The 21549-nt window shown below is 41.6% G+C and overlaps 1 protein-coding gene across 7 annotated transcripts in view; it reads right to left on the bottom strand.

Annotated features, from left to right (window-relative positions):
• Positions 1-1016: 1016 nt before the first annotated feature.
• Positions 1017-21549, bottom strand: part of LOC135917133 (uncharacterized) — a 94530-nt gene continuing 73997 nt past the window's right edge. For 6 of the 7 annotated variants that reach the window (XR_011508064.1, XR_011508063.1, XR_011508062.1 and 3 more), the window contains 5 exons: positions 16810-16898; positions 10675-11034; positions 8769-8910; positions 5859-5947; positions 1017-1250 (listed from right to left, as the gene is read on the bottom strand). The gene's annotated coding sequence lies outside the window, so the exon portion shown is untranslated. The remainder of the gene's footprint in view (positions 1251-5858; positions 5948-8768; positions 8911-10674; positions 11035-16809; positions 16899-21549) is intronic. The other variant, XR_011508068.1, reaches the window with a different exon arrangement.

Here is a 21549-nt window from a genome sequence, read left to right as displayed (position 1 = left end):
GATTTCGGCACCGCTGTTTTCTTTCCTTATTTTATTTAATTTCTTCTTTTTCCTTTTTGCGGCGACATTGACGCGGCGACGTTGAGGTAACCAGCGTTATTTGTAACGCTGTCAATCATGTATAATTATTGTGATAGCAACTATACGAATACTCAAGGCCCGTTTTTGCCGTCGCCATGATGTTTTGCATAAAGTCCAAGGGTGACAACACCGTTACTTAGCGTTTAGTTACTTAGCAAAGCAGACGAGGATTGTTGTTGTGGGGACAAGACAAGGCCCAAAGCAAGTAATCCTTTTTTTTTTGAGTGGGTACACTGTAGGAGGATCTGTTGAGCAGCTTCGACGCGCGCGAGTTGCCAGCCGACACCATTGAGGTGCGAACGCGGGAGGCCGCTCAGGAAACACTTGCTGGCTTGCTGGACCAATGTGCCCTCGGATCCCTGCTACTCTACATGAACTAACTATACTAGAGGGCAGGGCTGGATTAGAAACACTTCGCCGAAGTATCAGTCAAAGCTAACTACGGTTTCTCGTGATTACATCCCCCTTTTGGTTTATTCTACAAGGTGTCCCGGCTAACTTTAGCCAGATTTTAAAGATATGCAAATGCAACGTAGCTGGAGAGAACAAAGGTAATTTTATTTGCTGTCACTTGGAGATATTCAAACTACTTTAATTTCATGCGGCGTGAGAAGATAATTTGTGGTAATTAATGAACTTTTCTACTATTATAATTACATTAAACGTGCCAATGAGAAAATTGTAGAGTGAATGAAAAACTCCCGATACAGCTTTCTGCTGCTCAATACGTCGCACATAAATGTTTTTTTCCGAGCATTAAAGAAGCCCGCGAATACATGCAAAGTGCCTGAAGCGGCCAGTCGCATGGCACTTTTGATAAACTTTGATAAGCTTGAGCGGTTTGGTAAAAGAGGAGACTGGGGATCAGCATAGTCAGTGGAAGATACTCCAACCAGCCGTCAGTGACGGCCGCAACCTTCTGAGGAAACAATATATCGACTGCTTTGTAGTATATTGTGAAAACAACGAAACATCGACAGGTTCATTAGAGGCCATAATTCTTAACCCAAGCACTTCTTTGAGTGCAAAGACACAAAGAGGGTCCCGGTGCATCTCTGTTGCTTGGAAGTAATTAAGGACGACATTTTGCTTAAAGTTCAGTTACGAAGTTGTAACGAGGTCACGAACTTCATCGAAGATCTGAAGAGAGACTTGGGAATCCGGATTTGCTGAAATAAACAAGAGCGAAAAATCAATAAACAATGAATTGAGCAAACACCGAAGTAACCGGACGCTAGCGGCAAACCTTTCGCTTGACCTAAGATGCCGGATGAAAGCTAATGAGCGTCCCAGGACGCTTCGCACGGCTAGCTTGACGTTAGCTAAAACTGACGAAACCTGTGGAGTTGCATTGCTCTTTTTTTTTCTTTGTGCTTTACAATTCTGTTTTTGAAATATCATTGATGAGATGCTTATATCAAACAGAACTAGCACAGCATATAAGTAATTAGCTACAGCGGATCGTGCGTTGTAATGACAAGTGCTATACGTACACAAAGAAGAGTAGATTGAAAAACAGGTGGTGAAAGCAACGGTGATAGCGTCAGATAACTGGCTACGCTAGTCCCAACGAGAGCCGCTGATACTGATTCATCATCGTTTATATGAGGTACTTTAAAGGAAACTGAGAAGAAAGATTGGTTATTTCACACTGACAAAGTATTGTCTGTTTCTACTTTCGGAACTTCATTATCGCCAATTGAGCGTTAAGAAGTTGTTTACTAGGAGAACGCGGGAAAGTCTAAAATCCACTTCATGACATTAGTGCTGTAACGCAAGCGCCTCTCACTTATTCGGTGATGTTCATTCGCCTAGTTCAAGAATTGTTCCGCAATAACCATTACCATAAAATAAAGAAACAAACGTTAAATTCAGTTTATTGCTGCTTTAGAAAGCAATTCGATTTCCCACAACCAATGCAACGTTTGCTTGGCTTTAGGAGGTGCCGCAAAAATCTACGACTTCTTAGTGAGTTGTTGCGCCTATTTTTTCATCTCTGCGTCTTTAATAGCTTCATACTGTAGTCATGGGCGACTTCAAAGCAAACGTGGGGAAAAAGCAAGCTGGGAAACGAGCAGTATGGAACTACGGCATCGATTCTAGGAATATTTGAGATATATTGCTAGAATTGACGGGAAACAAAGTAAGACTACGAGTAAAGAACCCCTTCTTCAGGAAGCACAATTGCATGAAACGGAGAAAAAGAAGAAATGAAATATATTTCATACTCTCCGCCAATCTCTGCATAGTGCAGGATGTAGAAGTCAAAGTGTCAGCACTTCAATCTCTTTGCAGCTTTATCACGCACTAATGGGGCACTAATATGCTACAAAAATGAAATTACTAAAATAAGGTACCTCGTCAAACTCCTATTTTTGCGGTTGAGAAACAAAAAAGTTTGATAGGTGGCGAAGAAACTTAAACATAAGGACGGAGTAACGAATGAAAAAAACAAACACAAGATATGTTGCTTTTCACTGTTCGTTTGTAAAGACTCTTGCATGATTGGAACAGTAAATTAAGATAAAGAAAAAGTTACAACCTCGCTGGAATAAACATAAAGAAGTGATAGCAAGCTGCCCACTCTCTGGGGCGTAGACCAGAAGCATAATCACGAGGCGCTTGCCTAACCGAGCAGCCGTGTTTCCATGGTGACGCCTGTATAATTACGTGCACGACGCCATAACTTTGCCATGCAAGTGTCTTCCCCTCAGAACACTCACCGCCGTAATAAGCAGGGCTCAACTGCTTGATTGATGTGTCTGTCTGCGCAAGCGTGGGCGCCGGCGCATATCATAAGGCCATGCCGGCGTAGACCCTTCGCGCGGGCCATTTTGATGCCCACTGCCAGCGGTCTCTTTGCCCAGCGAAAGGCAGCCTGCTAGAGTAAAGTGATTTTTTTTCTCCATAGGCTGGTTCCTGGTCGTGCTACTTTGCCGCAGTGAGGGCCGGTCTGAGTTTTTCCTACAAACTCGTGCAGCGGTGCAGCCGAGTGCAGCCTAATATGGGGCCGTTGAGCTGGTATGCGAAATAGGATCATACGCTCACTGGTGGCTTTTTGAAAAAATGCATTTCTGAGAGCCAGCGTTACTGCAAAGGCTGAAAGTTTTTTTTTTTGAGGTTAGTCCCTCGTTAGCGACCACCCCTAGCTTTCTTTCTGCAATACAACCACATGCATAGTCGTAGCAATAAATTTTTTTCTCTCGGGTCAGCAGCCACTGGGACATCGGAAAGCCAATCAGTCTGGTACTACTGCTAATGAGAATAGTCTGATATGCAGAAGGCAGTATAAGGATCTCCATCGCTTGTCCCTCCTGTTGACGAACTCGGGAAGACCACTAAGGTTGCGTTCTTTGGCGTTTCATTGCCAAGCTACCAAATTCTACAAATGTCAAATAATACTGGTATCAGGCCAGTGGTCGACAACTTCGCAGGCTTGGTGATTGTCTTCTATCATGAAGTACACATTTTTCATCCGGTGCCTCACGCACTCTTCATTTCCCATCAACATATTGGGCTGGAATCTTTGTGGCCAGTCTGCTTAAATTACATCAGCTCGAGAGCGTCTTGCTCTTGGAATGGTGCGTTTTATTTTCACAATACCTAACCGGCTAGTGTAAAGTGTGAAAATAAGCAAACCTGAGTTGTAGATTGATTGACGAAATGAGCTCTCTTTGAACACATTCTTATGCATTTAGAATTACTATTATTTCAGTGTACATTGAAAGATTAAGTACTATTTGCCTACATTACAGCTTGCATACTACGGTTTATTGTAGTATGCAATTCCGGCTCAGTTTCTTGAAGAAGGCATTTTCTCGTTGATTTCTTGCACAGAACAAATTTAATTATATGCCGTTATTTCGCGACGCACGTTCATCTTCACAGAATTTGTTCTAATAAACTTCTGACGAGTTCTGTGGCCATTCTGTCACGGTAACGCTATGAACTGGACTCATATTCTTTTTGTGGGGCGAAGTCGTATGCTTAGTTTTTCAGTTAAGATATTTACCACTGGTTGCCTTGTACAACCCCGCGAGGAGAACCGAAGAATGATCATACTAGGTAAGGGAATTTCGCAACGTAAGGCGTGTTTAGTATCACAATCGGGAGGAAGTCCGGTGTCTGCCAACCACCTTGGAAACAAAACTGCATTCCCATTAAATCAGCGTAAGTTTCTGGCATGTTTAGTTGGTTTGGCTGCTTCTGGTTCACTACAACTGTTTACTTCCTGATGCGACAGTAGGAAAACGTAAGCGTATTTGCATTCGATTAGCCCGTTTAGTAAACAGGTCAAGCGTAAGCCCTTTGATGCTGATTTATCGAGGCCTCTGTAACAACGCATTGCGTTTAGTTCAGCGTGTTCGCGTGGTGTGACGGGTGTAACTGCGAGATAGTTATCCAGTGGACCGATGCGCTGCAGTGTAGAATTGAGCCTGTTTAGATCGGAAGCACCACTTCGATTGGGTGAATAAAAGCGGGGAATCCTCACTGCGTTCCATATTGTATGGAAAGATGTGAACCGGAGAAGCCATTTAGCGCAATCCTCAGTTCCCAAATTTAGTGCAATAGACGAGATACAGATGGGAGCCATAGCACAGGAAGGAAGACTTCTTCCCTGGAGTACATTGATTGGAGTACATTGACTGGAGTACATTGATCCTGGCAGCGCGTTTATTACAGCGGCTTTGACTCTAGTGCTGACCGTGCGCGTCTCCATACCGTCTCTCTCTCTCTCTTCAATCTCTTCCCCTTCCTCTTTCCCCCAGGGTAGGGTCGCCACCCAGACTCTCAACTGGTTAACATCCCTTCCTTCCTTACATCTCTCTCTCTCTCCGCGTTCCTGAAGTCTGTCCCCTTCCTTTCCGGATTGCAAGAAACTACGAGGGGACATCATACAGATTGCAAAAAACCTGGTCGTTTTATAATCAAAATCACCATCATCATTATCATCAGACCATTATCGCTCAACTTTCGCAGAGATTGACTGCTCCAGCAAGCGCGGCACCAAAAAGCCGAGCATCACTCAGGGAAAGGGGGTGGACGGGGGGAGGGACGTGTTTTTAGTGGTCACCGTGACCTGTGGGGGCTTCACGCAAACCTACTCACAGTTAAAGATTATTGCATTCCCTTACTGTGAAGGTTACTGCCAACTACCGAAAGAAAAAGTACGCAGTTCGCATCGCAGGGCTTTGCGGAAGCATTTAATTATGAGGTTACAGATTATGTAAGCATAACCTTCTGTGTAGGATAACGTGACGGGACGTGTTTTCATGGAATTTCATTAAACCCGTTTTATTGACAGTTCTAACAGGAAACAAGAATATTTGGCAGGCTCAGCCGTAGTTAGTGAAACCGGCATAGCAGCTGATGGTGACAAGGCAACGATTACGACTCGTAAGGCCTACAGGCCTGTAGAAGAGGCTGTATAGCATCAGTTGCGGTTCACACTGCCACAAGCACAGCTGTGCTGTGTAAGTGTGTGGCGATAGGCACCAGTTGCAATTGTGCTTGTGCTCCTCCTATATCTGTCTAATTTTCTGCCCCTTCACTTACGTGCCCCGTTGGCCACTGTGCGGTGTAAAACAGGATTGAAAACAACAAACAGGGTTGAACAACATTGAAAACAGTTGTAAAGCTGATTAGCTATTAGAAACAAAGTGTACCACAGTGAAATACAACTAAGTTAGCATATACTTAGCATATGGTCATGTTTGGCATTGTGGTTATACTAATTAATTATTCTTTTGCGCAAGTATAAGTCTGAAGTTACTTACTTATATGTAGAAGTAGCCCATTGTGGTGAGGAAAAAGAGAGAGTGGACTACACCAACCACTACTTCACCGACAACGAAAACGCAATGGACTGAAAGAAAAGAAAAAACGGAGCATTGTTTTTTTTTTTTAAAAAGCAGTACCTCAACCAAGCTTCATTGCCATGCAGTGCTGCTGAAAGCAGGCTCTGCACCAAGAACAGATATCGCAATTCTGTAAACTGGACCCCCTAAACATTCAAAGCGGGCAAATTTGATTCATACATTTAAATTTTATGTGAATATTTTAGATTATTTACAGGGGTCTTGCAATGGTTCTACTCGAATCTTAGTGGTTTATTGGAAAGGCATGTATATTATATCAATATTGTCCGAATGGAAATTGACCCAGGCTACCTTTAAAAGTTGAACAATTCAACGAGGCTGATTCTTGGGCTAGTTGGTACGGTTTACTCATGATGGCAAAGCCTCTAGCACAATTAAAAAAATTGGAGGACGCTTAAGCTTCGCCTTCAAGAGTGGAACGTGACAGCGTTCCCGTCGACCCGCCAAGGGGTGTAAGACAATGGGCTACGGCGCAGCGACTACGCGCCCCGCATCGGACTCAGTGAGCGTCGAGCAACGCAGCGTTCGGGGCGGCAACGACATGTGCGCCTGAGCAAGTGACGCACGCCTGAGCCTTAGAAACAGCTCGTTTCTAAGGCAACACCGCATTCACTAGAGGCGCTTATTGTACCGCTTTGAAGCATCGAACTCGTGGCTGAGTGGTAGCGTCTCCGTCTCACAGTCCGGAAACCCTGGTTCGATTCCCACCCAGCCTATCTTGCAAGTTGTTTTTTATTCATGAAGTGCCTGCTGGGATTTATCGCTCACGGCCAACGGCACTGACGCCAACGCCGACACCGACGACACCGGCTTTTATGTGACACGAGCTCCTTAACGCTGTCACGTTAAAAGAAGAGGGACGTGACAGAGACACAGGACGGCTCTATCTTGTGTCTATCTCACGTCCCTGTTTTCTTTAATTGCGAGAAAGCCTTTGTCATTATGAGTATAAGATCTTATTTGGGATATATTTGGCTTAAGGCAGATTAGAAGAACTGGTGAGGTTTATACAAAGCTGACTAACGGCCATGTCCTCTGCTCTAGAGGTCCCTAAATAAGAAGATACGGTGTGGGATTCATAGTCCATAAGGACGTAGCAGTCAACGTTGACGAATTCTACAGCGTTAATGAGAGGGTAGATGTAGACGTTATCAAACTTAGGAGATATCGATCAAAGGTAGTACAAGCCTACGTTCCGACATCCAGTCACGATGACGATAAAGTAGATCAGTTCTATGAAGATGTTGAATTTGCGATGAGAAAAGTACAAACACAGTATGCTGTAGTAATGCGCGACTTCGATGCAAGAGTGGGGAACAAGCAGGCTAGTGAACGACCAATTCGAAGCTAAGCTGCCGATTCAAGGAACGCTAGAGGAGAGGTGCTGCTAGAATTCGCAGAAAGGAATGATCTGCGAATAATGAACACTTTTTTCAGGAAGCGTAGCAACAGAGAGTGGACCTGAAAAAGCCCTAATAGTAAACCGGAAATGAAATTGATTTCGTACTTTCTGCCGATCCCAGCATAGTGCAGGATGTAGAAGTGATAGGTAGAATAAAGTGCAGTGATCATAGGCTAGTGAGGGCTACTATTCACCTCAATTTGAACAGAGATAGAGTAAAATAGGTCAAGAAAAAACACGTAAACTTAGAGGAAGTAAAGGTAAAATCAGACAAGTTCAGGCTGGTACTTGCAAAGAAATGTGTATTTTTGAAGAAAAACGTCGTTTTCAAGGGGGGCGACATACATTAAAACTCACAAATACCTTAGCCTTCCCATAAATAATGATCTGTCATGGGATATGCATGCTTATGCCAATCGCATATTAGGATATCTTCATCGTAATTTTTCTACTGTTCCTACACCTCTAAAACTAACACTCTACAAAACCCTACTTTGTTCAAAACTACAATACGCATCTGCCATCGAAACTCGTGTGTAAATGCAGTGGCGTTATGAAAAAAAAAAGAAACTTGGGTTGCCCATGAATACCACCACGTGAACATTCAGGGGCGTCCACAAGGAAGGAACGACGCAGCAAGTGAAATGTAGGGGTGAGGGTTCACGTGTTGGCATAGAACACACTAAGGATCACAGATGCATGTGGAGATGCATGTTCCTTTTGTTCTTTGTTTAAGTTACTGCAACTTCTGTGAGATCAAGGAGACTGTCAGTACACCTCCACCTGCTTATATGATACCCGTATGGTAAGCTCCACTGACCTACGAGTTCGGCGAACTGCATTCCATTGCATTCTTTTTTAAAAACTGTTCTTATACAAATTTCACGCGTGTATGAAAAAAAAGATAAATGACCAATTGTGTGACATCAACATAAGAGAAGGGCGAGAAGAATCTAACTAGCGCGTTATTTTTTTTTAAATATGTGAATAGCTAGCTTTCTCTGGCCCTTTTACCCGTATTTGCGGCGGTCGGTTGCTGATGGTCGGTAGTCACACCTTTGCCGCCAAAGATGCCGATGCAAAGGCCATGTGCTCTCACACGACAGTTGTGATGCTCAACATAACAAGTACAGCTCTTTGAGGCGCGCACTGCACCGTGACAGCTCGGAGTGCCTAAACCCATCAATACATTGGTGGAATGCTCATGAATGACTGCCCGCTACTTCTAATTGAAGCAAATACCTCGCTAGAATCACTTGGCTATTCGCTCCCACTGACAATCACCATTGTTGTACGCACACTCATTTCCTCCTCTTATTGAATTTTTATATTGCGAGAAAGTCTAAGAAAGTGTTTGCAAAGGAGAAGCTATGAAAACAAAAATGTAATTATCCACATTCACTTACCCAGCGCTACGGAAAACGGGTAAAAATCACTCGTCCTGCAGTACATCGCGATCAGCTCCTTCGCCGCTCCACTAAGTAACAACATGCAGGAGCATACGTCGCTCGCGGACACCAGGACGTAGGATATCTGTCGGTACCAGGCCTGTAACAGAAAACAGCAGGTAAGTTTTGCCACTGTGTCATTGTCACATATTATATATATATATAGGAATGCTTAACGAGACGTGACTATCCATTTTGGAACATTATGATCAAGGTTGCATATGCTTAGCTTATAAAGTAGAATATATCGCACACTTTGCCAAAGGCTTTAGAAAAATGTAAACATATGAAATTGGCAAAAGAAGAAGGGTCAAGTATTTGGTATAGTGTTTGATTAAACGTTAATACTTGCGATTCATATGAGAATGATTTTTGATATCCATGTTGTGATGAGGAAAAAATTAATTAAACTCAAGAAAATCTGCAAGCTTAGTAAAGATATGTTCTAGTAGTTTGCAGCAGGTGCTGTTTAATCATAATTTGTAGGCGATGATTTGCTGGCGAATTTGTGCGAAGGAATAATTTTTCCTGTTTTCATTTTGACAGAACAGTTTATGTGTTTAGCGATTGTTGGAATGTTTTAGTTAATATAATGAAATTGTAAGAGCAGGTGTTTTTCATAAATTTAGCACTGATGTTACCAAAGCCGGGGAACGAATGTTTATTCAATGAATGTGTTAGTCAAATAACACTAGAAACTTCAACAGTCACTGGAGAAATAATTAAAAAGTCTGCCACTCAAGACCGGTAGTTCAATATCCGTAGTGCACGAGAAATTTTTAACAAAGGTATTATTCGGGAGAGTTGCGCATAGGTTCTTGGGAAATAGGTTCTCAGAGCAATTGTTAAAAGCGATAGAAACATCGGAAAGCGGATGTATGACGCACCATAATTTTTTTTTACATTAGTTGTCAACGTACATGGTAATGTGGTTTAGAAGAGCGTTTCTTGAGCGCATTTGAGTGTGGCTACATACGCGTTAGTTGCTAATGTGTAGGCTTTCCATCATCAGTCAGTGGGTGATTGCTTTGCAGAACGACAGTCCTGTATTTTTGTCGGATAGCCGCTTTAAATGAGTGTTGTACCAAGGCTTGCGCGGGTTGCAAGTTATAGTACGGGTTGGGATGTGCTTATTGAAAAGTGATTTACCTCTGTCGAAAATATATTCCGGTTTGACTGCACAGTAAAATGCTCAAAATCCCTCGAGAATATGATAAGAAATAGATACGGCTCTTTATTTATTGCTTCAAAGTTAGGTCTCTTAAAGTCTCTAATGATTTTTTATTGTTACTATTTGGAAGTTTCGGAAATGAAGTATTAAGGTGAATATTTAGTATTAGATGGTCACTAATACTGGATAAGCAATAATAATAATAATAAATATTAATAGTTATAATCGGGACGATTGGTTAAGATCAAATTGAGAATGTTTACGGAATCGGATGCGATTCTTGTGGATTGTGTAGCTAACCGATTTCACGGAAACGTCGTACAAATAACCAAGAATTCTTCTGAATCAGAAAAGGATAGTAAGTTAGGTAGATGGTTGTTCCAAACCATGTTAGGAAAATTAAAGTCGCCAATAAGAAAGGAGATGAAGAAAACTTTGTGATAATAGGAGCGAATTACATCATGGCATGTAGATTGTCCCTTGTGCACGCCTCTACCACCACTTTCAGAACTGGCCGAGCCTCTAGTGCATAATCGTAAACTACATAAAGAATCACAAAAGCATGCTTTATAACATGCTTCATGATATTACGATGACCAATCGTCTTCCTCCGCATGGCAATATCTTTTCTTCACACGTGTGCACTAATCCATCACACAATTGTGCACAAAAGCTTATAGTGAAAACACGTACTGCGACCACAGGTCGTCCTAGTGCCAGCAGTTTTCTCTGTTGATGAATAACGTGGACTGTGATGATCAGGTAGACCACCAAGAAGCAGCCATGCGGGACACTGTATTTTCTCGCATCGATGTACGGCAGCGCGGCTAATGCCAGGTCAGCCAATGTGGCGAATCGCATATCGGATGATTCCGATGAGAATTGGTGCCGCTGGTCTTCGGCAACGTGCGGCGCCCGACTGATTAAGTAGTTGGCCAGCTGGTTAAGATAGACGCCCTTAATGCAAGCAGTTAATAATAAAATCGCCGTCCATACACCTCGTCCTCTGCCAAAACTCATGCAGCTCGAAACTGTCGGAAGGATCGGTGTAACCTGGGAACGAGAACCAAGGAAGACGTAAATAGCAAAGGAATTAGGACACTTAATAAATACAAAACCACGCAAAATATTGGTGTAAAGAACTAGTTTAATGCGGCAGGTGTGAACAATGCGCCAAAAAGTAAGGCAGTGCAGAAAAAGCACACAAGCACCATCGAGCTATCATCACGTAATATACAAAGTTAGGGTAATAATGAAAATATTGCATCCCTCTGCAAATCCGACCAAGTGTTGTAAAACAATACTAACACAACAGTAATCTTCTCATTTTCAGGTTGAATATTGTATTGACATGGCAAGCGGGGCGAGTGGGTGACGGAACATATTCCTAGGGGTGGGCAGCACAACCCGGACGAAGGACAAAAGGAAGTGCGCGTTACGAGTGCAGACTAACAACTAGTTTATTTCTCACACAAGTGAATAAATATACAGGGAATACGATCATGTGAAGTACCGTGTACAAGTGGTGAAAGAGTGTCAGCCTATCTTTCTATTGAAGAAAACTCTATTTCCTTATTATGCTGAATGATAAGTCTGACTAATGCATGCGGTTTAGTTGACATGCTTGAAGTAGGTTCCATAATTTCGTGGTTGATTTGATTTCTATTTTTTTATAAGATTTCAGTTTTTTTTTCGAACAAGATTTGCATGGGCAATTTCAACAATACCTGCCCAGATTCGAGCCTGTTGCATTCCCGGCCGCACCTTGGTGCTCCCTAAGGTGGATGTTAAGGCAATGTCCCGTCTACCCAAAGTACTTTTTGCCACATGAAAGTGGAACAACGTAGACCACTCCCACAGAGCATGCCACAAGCTGCCCCATGTATTTGACGCGGGGCAGCTTGGACGCCTGTTTTGGTCTATTGGCGCGATTGGAAATATTGTTTAACGAGTTTTTAGCTGAAAAGACGACTTGTACACCATATTTCATGGCTGTCTTTTTAACGCATGCCCCATCTGATCTAAATAAGGGATGACTGCAAACTTTTTTGCCGTTTCGATCTGGTTCTGGGGTGCTTCCACTTTTTCTATGTTCTTCATGATCCCTTCACATATTGATACGACAACAGACACTTAAAAAGTAACCTTTTCTAGACGATTAAGCTGTTTCAAAAAGCTCAGATTGGCGATTTGATGGCATTCTTTAGCATTGCCTCTTTTCACTAGTTTTGGTTCACTAGAATTGGTTTTCTTGTGCTGAGCTACTACTGCCAACAAACACATTGTGCAGTTAATATTCCCTGTAAATCCAAAAATAAATTTCATTACTAATCGGAAGTTCATGAGTAAATCTGGGACCCATTACGTCTTTACAAAAGGCTGTGGGAATAACGCATATATCTTTGGAACTTGTTCTACAGTCGATAAGTGCTAAGTAGTCGTCAATAATCCTGAAGCGTTTAATCATTGTTCATGCCAAGGTGGTTTCAAGTTCCCGGTCGAAACTAGCAAGAAAGATCTTGCCATGAATTCGTGCGACATGAGAGCCAATGCAGACCTCCTGCTTCTGAACCCTAACTTCGTTATCCCACGTAATTAACGAGGAATTTAAATAAAAAACCAAGAACTCGAGAAATGAGTTAACCGGGACGTCACCGTCTTTCTTGAGCTGAAACTCATTGTTATCCATAATGAATCTTTGATGGTCGTCATCAACTGATTTCCAGAAAGGCAATAATATAAATCAGTGACTTCAATCGTGGATACACCCCTTGTTGAAAAAAAAAGCGAACTTCTGACTTTTTATCTTGTAAAGGGCGTTCTACCATGAGCCCTGTTGAGTTCTTCTGAATATAACCAGAGACTACGTGATGCGAAGTGTTGCAACCTATCGCCAGGGAGAAGAAACCTAAGCCCACGATCAAATTGCTGAGCCTCACCGATATTGTAGTTCCAGGTAAGCGCATGAACAGTCTTAAATTATGCAAAAAGTTTTAGCTAGAACCTTGCCTACACACTGTCAATAATATAGCCGCCGTTACATCAGTGTCCTGGCATGAAAAAGTATATGACCAATTCAGGTGCACTTCTTAGTGCGTCGACTTGTTCGCCAGATCTCAAGGAAACCGGAATGAGAAAGTGCAAAAAGTTCCAACCCCTTAAGCAATATTTAAGAGATAACGAAATGAAAGTATTGACCACTGATAAAGAATGGTATTTCGTCCTCCTAACCGAAGGGCGGTTTTCTGTGAGAGCGTCAACTGCTTTAACAAAAAACGTGCAGAAGGCACACACTGAACCTAAAGAGTCTAACATCAAGCGAATAAATTGTTGCTGGAGTTGAACCTTGAGCGTCTATGTAGTACAGTAAAAAAAAAGCCAGGAGTTGAAGTTTGAGGTTTTCTTTTTGATAGAAACGCATACAAGTGAGCATCCTTCGTGCACCATTCTGCCTGAGAGAAACAGTTTGGAAGACATAGACTCTTGGCTTCACTAAAACTTAACAGGCATTCAAGTAGAAAAGCCAATCAGAGCAAAAAACTCAGAAGTCGTTCGGTTTTTTCCAAGAAGTGGTGTATCCACCCTGCACAGCCTTCAGTGGTGGCATCAGATTTACATTATCCACTTCCTAGAGATCAGTTGATGATGACGGAGATTGCATTATGGATAACGATGAGCTAGCTTAGTAATGCGGAAATTTTTTTATTGCACCTACGCAGGTGAAATGTACTATCGCATTCAGTACGAGTTGCGGTGGGGCATAGACTAGTCAGTAATTCTAATTTCTAATAAAAAAAGCAGTGCCACTTCCCTTATTAGCATGGCGCGAATAGTGCTGTTGCGGTATGGCACTATTAGCAACGCTTTTCATTGGTTTTTCTTTTTTTTGGGGTGTGTGTTGGCTCACCAACGTACCATGGCAGTGGCTTCACAGAAAAAAAAAGATAAGAAAAAAAAACGGACGCTAGCGTTCCAACTCGCATTCAGCTCGACAGTATGCGGCAAGATGTGTACGCAAGTGCACCCATTCCATATTTAGGCAAGGTTGCTTGAGGAATTAGGTTACTCCAATCACGCGCAGGCGTCTGATTACTGCAAATCATGCCAGAACAGATAACGTATTCCGTGCTGCAGCGCTCGGACAAGGGTCCTCATAAGTTACAAAAACTTGGAGTAACCGAAACAATCAAGCGATAGCAGTCGCAAAAGACACTGCGCTGAACAAGCGAGCATCACTATGCTGAACTACGCGCCTTTCTCAGTGACGTTTCTCATAGCGCTTACGCGGCAGCGACTGCTAGGTATTTAGTGCAAGAACAGCTTCACTGTGTTTGCCAATACCATTTCGCTATCGATAGAATAACAACTTTCTTTGTTGTGCTTATATACAATTGTGAGGTAGCGACTGCCAAGTATTTCATGCTAGAGCTGCTTGACTGATTGTGCCAATATCGATTTCCTATAAAAAATTACCAACATTCTTTGTTGTGCTTCCATAAAATTGCGTGGTAGTGACTGCTGAGTATTTCGTGCAAGAGCACCTTGACTGAGTCTGCGAATATCATTTCCCTATCGACAGAATAACTACACATATTGCATCGAGGTTACGCGGATCATCTACTTTAGAGACACACGAAACACAATTTATTTATTCAGCTGGTTCACTTTCCATTATATCTCGCCAGCATTTTTAATCAGACTAAAAGTTGCCCCCTGAAGATGTTCACATGGCGTTCCCATGTGCTTCCGATCCAGCATTCCGGCTGCCGTCGCATACATTACGCTAACTGTTGGTGTGTATAATGTTCTAGCGTCCCTGAACTAATGGTGTAATGAATCGACACTGCTACTCGCTTACACATATATCATGGCGAAATCCTATGGTTGAGACACCGCAAGAAAAAACACGTGTTTTGTTGCCTGCACATCGCTCTTTCCCACACGGTAAAATATAGTCCTCAACAAAACAACACAAAAGAGTATCGTTCCGCGTTTATAGCTTCCGAGATCACCACTGTGAAACAAGGCGCGTCAAACCTGACATGAATCTCAAAGGCCATACAATATGCAGAGTAGTTGCAGTTTATTCTGTCAGGTAGCAGCATATGATAGAGAGCGTCTTTGAGGTCCTCTTTATCTGTAGCTACATACTTTAGGAAAATCGGTTTTACCAATCACATGCGTCACGTATAATGCCCACCAGTGTTCTCAATTTTGCCCTCTAAGACTGATGTAGTGACTTTTGGTCTTTGCTTTTTAGTTTTTTGCCTTCTTTCCCAACATAATCAGTTGTAAATTCGACGGTGGCGAAAACATGATTTTTCATCACTTTTCGATACTTTTCATTAAAACAAAATTGACCACCTCAATAAAGAACTCGTAACCAACAGTCACCAAATTGAAATTTTCTTTAAATGTCACAACCATGAGCCAATTTGGGGCAGCGGTTGTCGAGAAAAGCCAATTCTCCTTTTACATGTATTTTGATAGGAGCACCCGAGCTAAAGCTTCCTTTACTTAAATTGGGTTTGAATATCAGAAGGAATTCATTTCTTGCCAACTTTGGCCGTATCTTTCTCAGAAATATGCGTATTAATATTTTGAAATTATTTTAGCACACTCCGTAGTCACAGGTGAAAAGAAAGAAAAATTATGGTAGCTGTAGAAATACCGCAATTTATACAAAAAATTATGAAAACAAAATTTTTATTGCTTTTTACTGGGCCGAAAAATTACACGGCACATTTTAAAAGGCATTGAATTATGACGTCATAGGAAAGAAGGTTGCCAATACAATGTGCTAAAAACAAATTAGCTGTTGGACCTAGATTCAGACCTGAATAAAAAAAACTTACCTCCAGCCAACATTTGCACCTATGCAGAAATTTGAGAGCGCTCAGGTGATCGAAACATTTTCTTCTACGAAAATGCTTCAGTGAAAGCTTATTCACACAATAGCCACGTAACCCAATTTTTTAAAAGAAAATATATGAGTATCACTTTTAGGTCTGGGGCGTTTCTCGTGGAATAACCCCTGTGTACAGATTCATTCCCGGCCCCTACGTGCAACACTGCCGTGAAGGAACGCTAAGAAAAGAAAGACACAGTCACGCTCATTTCTATGTGCGCTTGTTGCGACCATTAGCTGACTCGATCGAGAATTACCGCCACCTTGCATTCTATGCGAGCCCTACATTTCCAAGGCAAAACTATTGCCTTCTCATTTATGTACGCTTGAATGAACGCTCCGGCTGGCATTTCTATATCCAGCAGCCCCCTGACCACAATGTTTCACAGCAGAGGACTGATGGGTGAACTCTGTACGCTGAATGGCGCAGAAGACGAACTGCACCTGCACAACGCAGGAAGGATCCTGAGCAGAAAGTATCAATCTACACAGTAGCCAGATTGGCTGGCACGCCAATGAGGCTCATCAATGAATTGGCCATTAAAAGCGAAGCCAGCAGATAGCGATGCATACATGGGGTAGCACGGTCGGGTAATTTTGGGGTGATTCCGGAGACGAATGTGGTTGGTTATGTCCATCGGCAGGGCAATTTCGCTCCGTTAAAACGCGGTGTTAAATACATGGACCTCCATGGCTTCTTTAAAAGTCATTTCATTTATTTCGTTATATCCATAATTTCATCATCCTGTTCTGTGATAACGAGGTTCTAGTTCACTTCACGCGATTCATTAAACAACATTCAAAAGAGTTGTAAAGGTAATTAGCTATTAGAAGCAAAGTGCTATTAGAAAGCTATTAGAAGCAAAGAAACAAACTAATTAATTATTCATTTGCACAAGGTTAAGTCTGAAGTTACTTACCTAAAAAGCCAGGAACCACATTGTGGTGATAGTAAAGATGCTGTGGACCAACGCCACAAGCACCTCCAAGCAAACAAAAATGATATGCACTGAAAGAAAAGAAGAGAAAATGGAGCATTGTTTTTTAAAAAAAAGCAGCATCTCATCCAAGCTTCATTGCCATGCAATGCTGCTGAAAGCAGGCTCTGCACCAAGAACAAATCTCGCAATTCTGCAAACTGGATCCCCTAAACATTCAAGCGGGCAAATTTGATTCATACATTTATATTTTGTGTGAATATTTTAGAATATTTACAGGGGTTTTGCAGTGGTTCTACTCGAATCTTAGTGGTTTATTTGAAAGCCATGTATAATATATCAAGTTTGTCTGAATGGAAATTGACCCTGGCAACCTTTAACAGTTAAACAATTCGACAAGGCTGATTCTTGGGCTGGTTGGCACGGTTTACTCATGATGGCAAAGAATACAGCAAAATTAATAAAAAAACAGGGATGCGACAGAGACACAGGACGGCGCTATCTTGTGTCTATCTCACGTCGCTGTTTTCTTTAATTGTGCGAAAGGTTTGTCATTATGAGTATAAGATATTATTTGGGATATAATTGGCCTAAGGTAGATTAGAAGAACTGGTGAGGTTTATACAGTGCTGTCTAACGGCCATGTACTCTACTCTAGAGGTCCCCAAATAAGCAATACGACGTGGGATTCATAGTCCATAAGGACGTAGCAGTCAGCATTGACGAATTCTACAGCGTTATTGAGAGGGTAGCAGTAGTCGTTATCAAACTTAATAAGAGATATCGATCAAAGGTAGTACAAGCCTACGTTCCGACATCCAGTCGCGATGACGACAAAGTAGATCAGTTTTATGAAGATGTTGAATTTCCGATGAGAAAAGTACAACCACAGTATACTGTAGTCATGCGCGACTTCGATGCAGGAGTGCGGAACAAGCAGGCTAGTGAACAAGCAATTGGCAGCTACGGCGCCGCTTCTAGGAACGCTAGAGCATAGGTGCTGGTAGAATTCGCAGAAAGGAATAAGCTGCGAATAATGAACACCTTTTTCGGGAAGCGTAGCAACAGAGAGTGGACCTGGGAAAGCCCTAATAGTAAACAGGAAATGAAATTGATTTCGTACTTTCTGCCGATCCCAGCATAGTGCAGGATGTAGAAGTGATAGGTAGCATAAAGTGCAGTGATCATAGCCTAGTGAGGGCTACGATTCACCTCAATTTGACCAGAGAAAGAGTAAAATAGGTCAAGAAAAACACGTCAACTAAGAGGAAGTAAAGGTAAAAGCAGACAAATTCAGGCTGGTACTTGCAAACAAATGTGCGGCCTTAGAACAGAGAGATGAAGATGACATGAAGGTAATGAATGAAACCGTAACTAGGCTGGCTTCAGAGTGTTACGTATTCGTATTGCGTATTACGTATTGGGAACAGACGACCAACGCAGCGCCAGGAAGACAATCACCTTTATTCGTTCGGCGACGCGCTTTTTGAGCGCTAAGCAGCCAATCAGGGAGTGGCAAAAGAAAGGATGATATCGTGGCAAGCGGGGCAATCTTATCTGGCGAATGCGACCAGCACCGCGAATGTTACAAGAGGCAGCAATTGAAGTGGGAGGCAAGGCACCAGGGCAACCAGTAGGCAAGCTCTCCCATGTAACAAAGGACCTAATAAAGAAACGACAAAAAGTGAAAGCGTCGAACTCAAGAGATAACATAGATTTCGCGGGACTGTCAAAACTGCTCAACAAAGCGAAAATAACTGATATTCGAAATTATAACGTGAGAAAGACTGAAGAAGCCAAAAAAATGGACGCAGCCTGAAATTAAAGCGAAGAAAACTTGGTATAGGACAAACCAAGATGTATGCACTGAAAGATAAACAGGATAATATCATCAGCTATCTTTAAGATCTAGTAAATGCAGCGCAAGAATTCTATACTGACTTGTACAGTACCCAGAGGCGTCAGGATGCCTCAATTACAAACAGTAATGAACAGAATACAGAAGCTCCTCCTATAACTAGCGATGAGCTGAGAAAGGCCTTGAAAGACATCAAACGACGAAGAAGGGCAGGAGAAGATGGACTAACAGTCAATTTAGTCGAAGATGGAGGAGACATAATGGCTGGAAAATTCGCGGCTCTCGATATGAAGTGTCTATGGACTGCAAAGGTCCCAGGAGACTGGAAGCATGCAAACAATAAACTAATAACGAAAAGGGAGACGTTAAAGAATAGAAAAATTAAAGGCCCATTAGCTTACTCCCAGCGTTATATAAAATATTCATCAAGATATTATCCAATAGACTAAGGGCAACATTGGACTTCAGCCAACCAAGGAACAGGCAGGTTTAAGGAAGGGATACTCTTTAATGGATAACATCCATGTCATCAATCAGGTATTCGCTGGGCAGGTCATGTAATGCACAGGAGAGATAGACGTTGGACCATTAGGGTTACAGAATGGGTACCAAGAGAAGGGGAGTAGGGAACCGCGGAAGACTAGACAGGGTGGTGAATTTAGGAAATTCGGGGTGGCTACTTGGAGTCGGTTGGCGCAGGAGAGGGGTAGTTTGAGATCACTTTGAGAGGGCTTCGTCCTGCCGGGGATATAAAATGGGCTGATAATGATGATGGTGGCGGTGGTGGTGGTATAGTATTCAATATACGGAATTGTGATATTCTTTCGTTGCCTAATTGCAGAGCTGTAAACTTTATAGGTAGTTTCTAGTGCTGAAAATGTGTGATTCTGAACAATTCCTGCATAATATTTTGACGACCTCAATCACCAATTCACTAACAATAATGCCTAGTTTACCATTCTATTATAAGAATTTTATTATAATAATTCCTATTATAATTCTATTATAATCTAGATTATAATTAGATTCGAATAATTCTAGATTATAATATCGATTCGATTATAATTCTATTATAATCTCTATGTACGTGGATGTACGTGGAGTCATCTTTCCGTAATTAGTATGACATAAAGGCAACAAGAAATTTCCTTGTGCTGCAAACCTTGTGTGATTGGGATTAAAAAGGAGATCAGAACTAACAATGCTCTAAGAAACTTGTTGAGTTAGTAATCTGAACAATAATATTGCTAAATGATAGTTAAACAAATCAGTAACTTGAATGCGGTTTGTACGCAGTTGTGAAGAGGCGTTAGAGAAAAAATGGCTTCGCGTTATAATGCGGATAGCCTGATTTTGAATGTGCTGAATAGAGGAATTACCCCAAGAAGCGATACCATAAATGATATGACTACATATGAAAGCGAATTAAAACGATAATAATGCTTCTTTGGAAAAAAATGCACGTGATTTGAGTAGTGCTCTAATGTCAAATGCTGTTTTTTGTTTGAAGTGTGCAATGTGGTTAGTAAATTTAAGGTGGGGATCTAATTTGATGCCGAGGAAAGAAACACAAGTGGACGCAGGAATGTCATGCCCATTCAGAGTTATGGTCGGAGAGCAAGGTAAATGCCTCTGTGATGACTTAAATAACATGAATTGCGTTTCAGCAGGGTTTATAACTAGAAAATTGGCGTTACAACATTCAGTAATTTTTCACAGATCACTGTTTAGTTTCAATGTTAGCGAAAGTAATGATTTAATGAGAAAGCAACAGTCGTATCGTCGGCGTATAATACAGGTAGAGTATAATTAAGGCAGTCAGGTAAATCATTTAAATAAATGGTAAATAATAGTGGACCTAAAATCAAGCCCTGAGGCACTCCTTAGTTAATAGTTTTGCTCTCAGCAAAAGCCCCGCCTGCGTACACTGTTAATTCACGATTAAACGGATAACTTTTTAATAAATTAAGAGCTGGACCAGAAATGCCAACAGACTCCAGTTTAGTAAATAAAGCTTTGTGTTTTATTGTATCAAAGGCTTTAGTAAAGTCTAAAAAGGCCGAGCCAACAAAGTATCCGAGATCAAGTGAATGTCGAATATAATCAGTTAATGCTAGCAAATCCAAGTTAGTCGAGCCTCCTGAACTAAAACCGAAATGACAGGGTTTCAGCAAGCTAAATTTGTTAAGGTAAATGTTAATACGACGAAGTATTAATTTTCCTACAACTTTACTAATTGAAGGTAAAATACACATGGGAGGATAGTTCGCGACTTGAGCTTTCTCACCCTTTTTATGAGCAGGAATGACTTTAGCTTTTTTAAACTTCTAGGGAATATACCGGTCTTGAACATAAGGTTAATTAAGTTACTGAGAGCATCAGAAATCGTCGGAGCAACAAGCTTTAAATGAAATGCGGAAATTCCATCAAAACCAGGACTTGTGTCCTTAAAGTTGCAAATCTCAGTAAGGACTTCATATGCTACAGGAAACAAAAAGAAAGATTTATCGCATCGGCTCGTATGATAAGCAGAAGGAACATGGGTAGTATTATAAATTTCATAAAAGTGATTACTGAATGCGCGAGCAATGCTAGGCGGCTCAGTGATAGTCACAATATTGCAGATTACTTTTTCAATGGAACTGCCAGAACGCGGCACATTCAGAAACTCGTTGATAAGTTGCCCTTGTTTTTTTGGATGAAACTTATTTTTCATGAATTCATTTTCGTAATATTGTCTTTCAGATGTCTTCAATAAATTACTCAACATGTTGCAATATTTCTTATAGTGTAATGCTAAATTCACATTGAAAGGCTGTTTTTTATTCTTCCTATACGTGTTTTCTTTTTTCCTCATGCTCACA

This window comes from Dermacentor albipictus, chromosome 8 (genome assembly GCF_038994185.2).
Source record: "Dermacentor albipictus isolate Rhodes 1998 colony chromosome 8, USDA_Dalb.pri_finalv2, whole genome shotgun sequence".
Taxonomy (NCBI): Eukaryota; Metazoa; Arthropoda; class Arachnida; order Ixodida; family Ixodidae; genus Dermacentor; species Dermacentor albipictus.
This window is presented reverse-complemented; position numbering and strand designations above follow the sequence as displayed.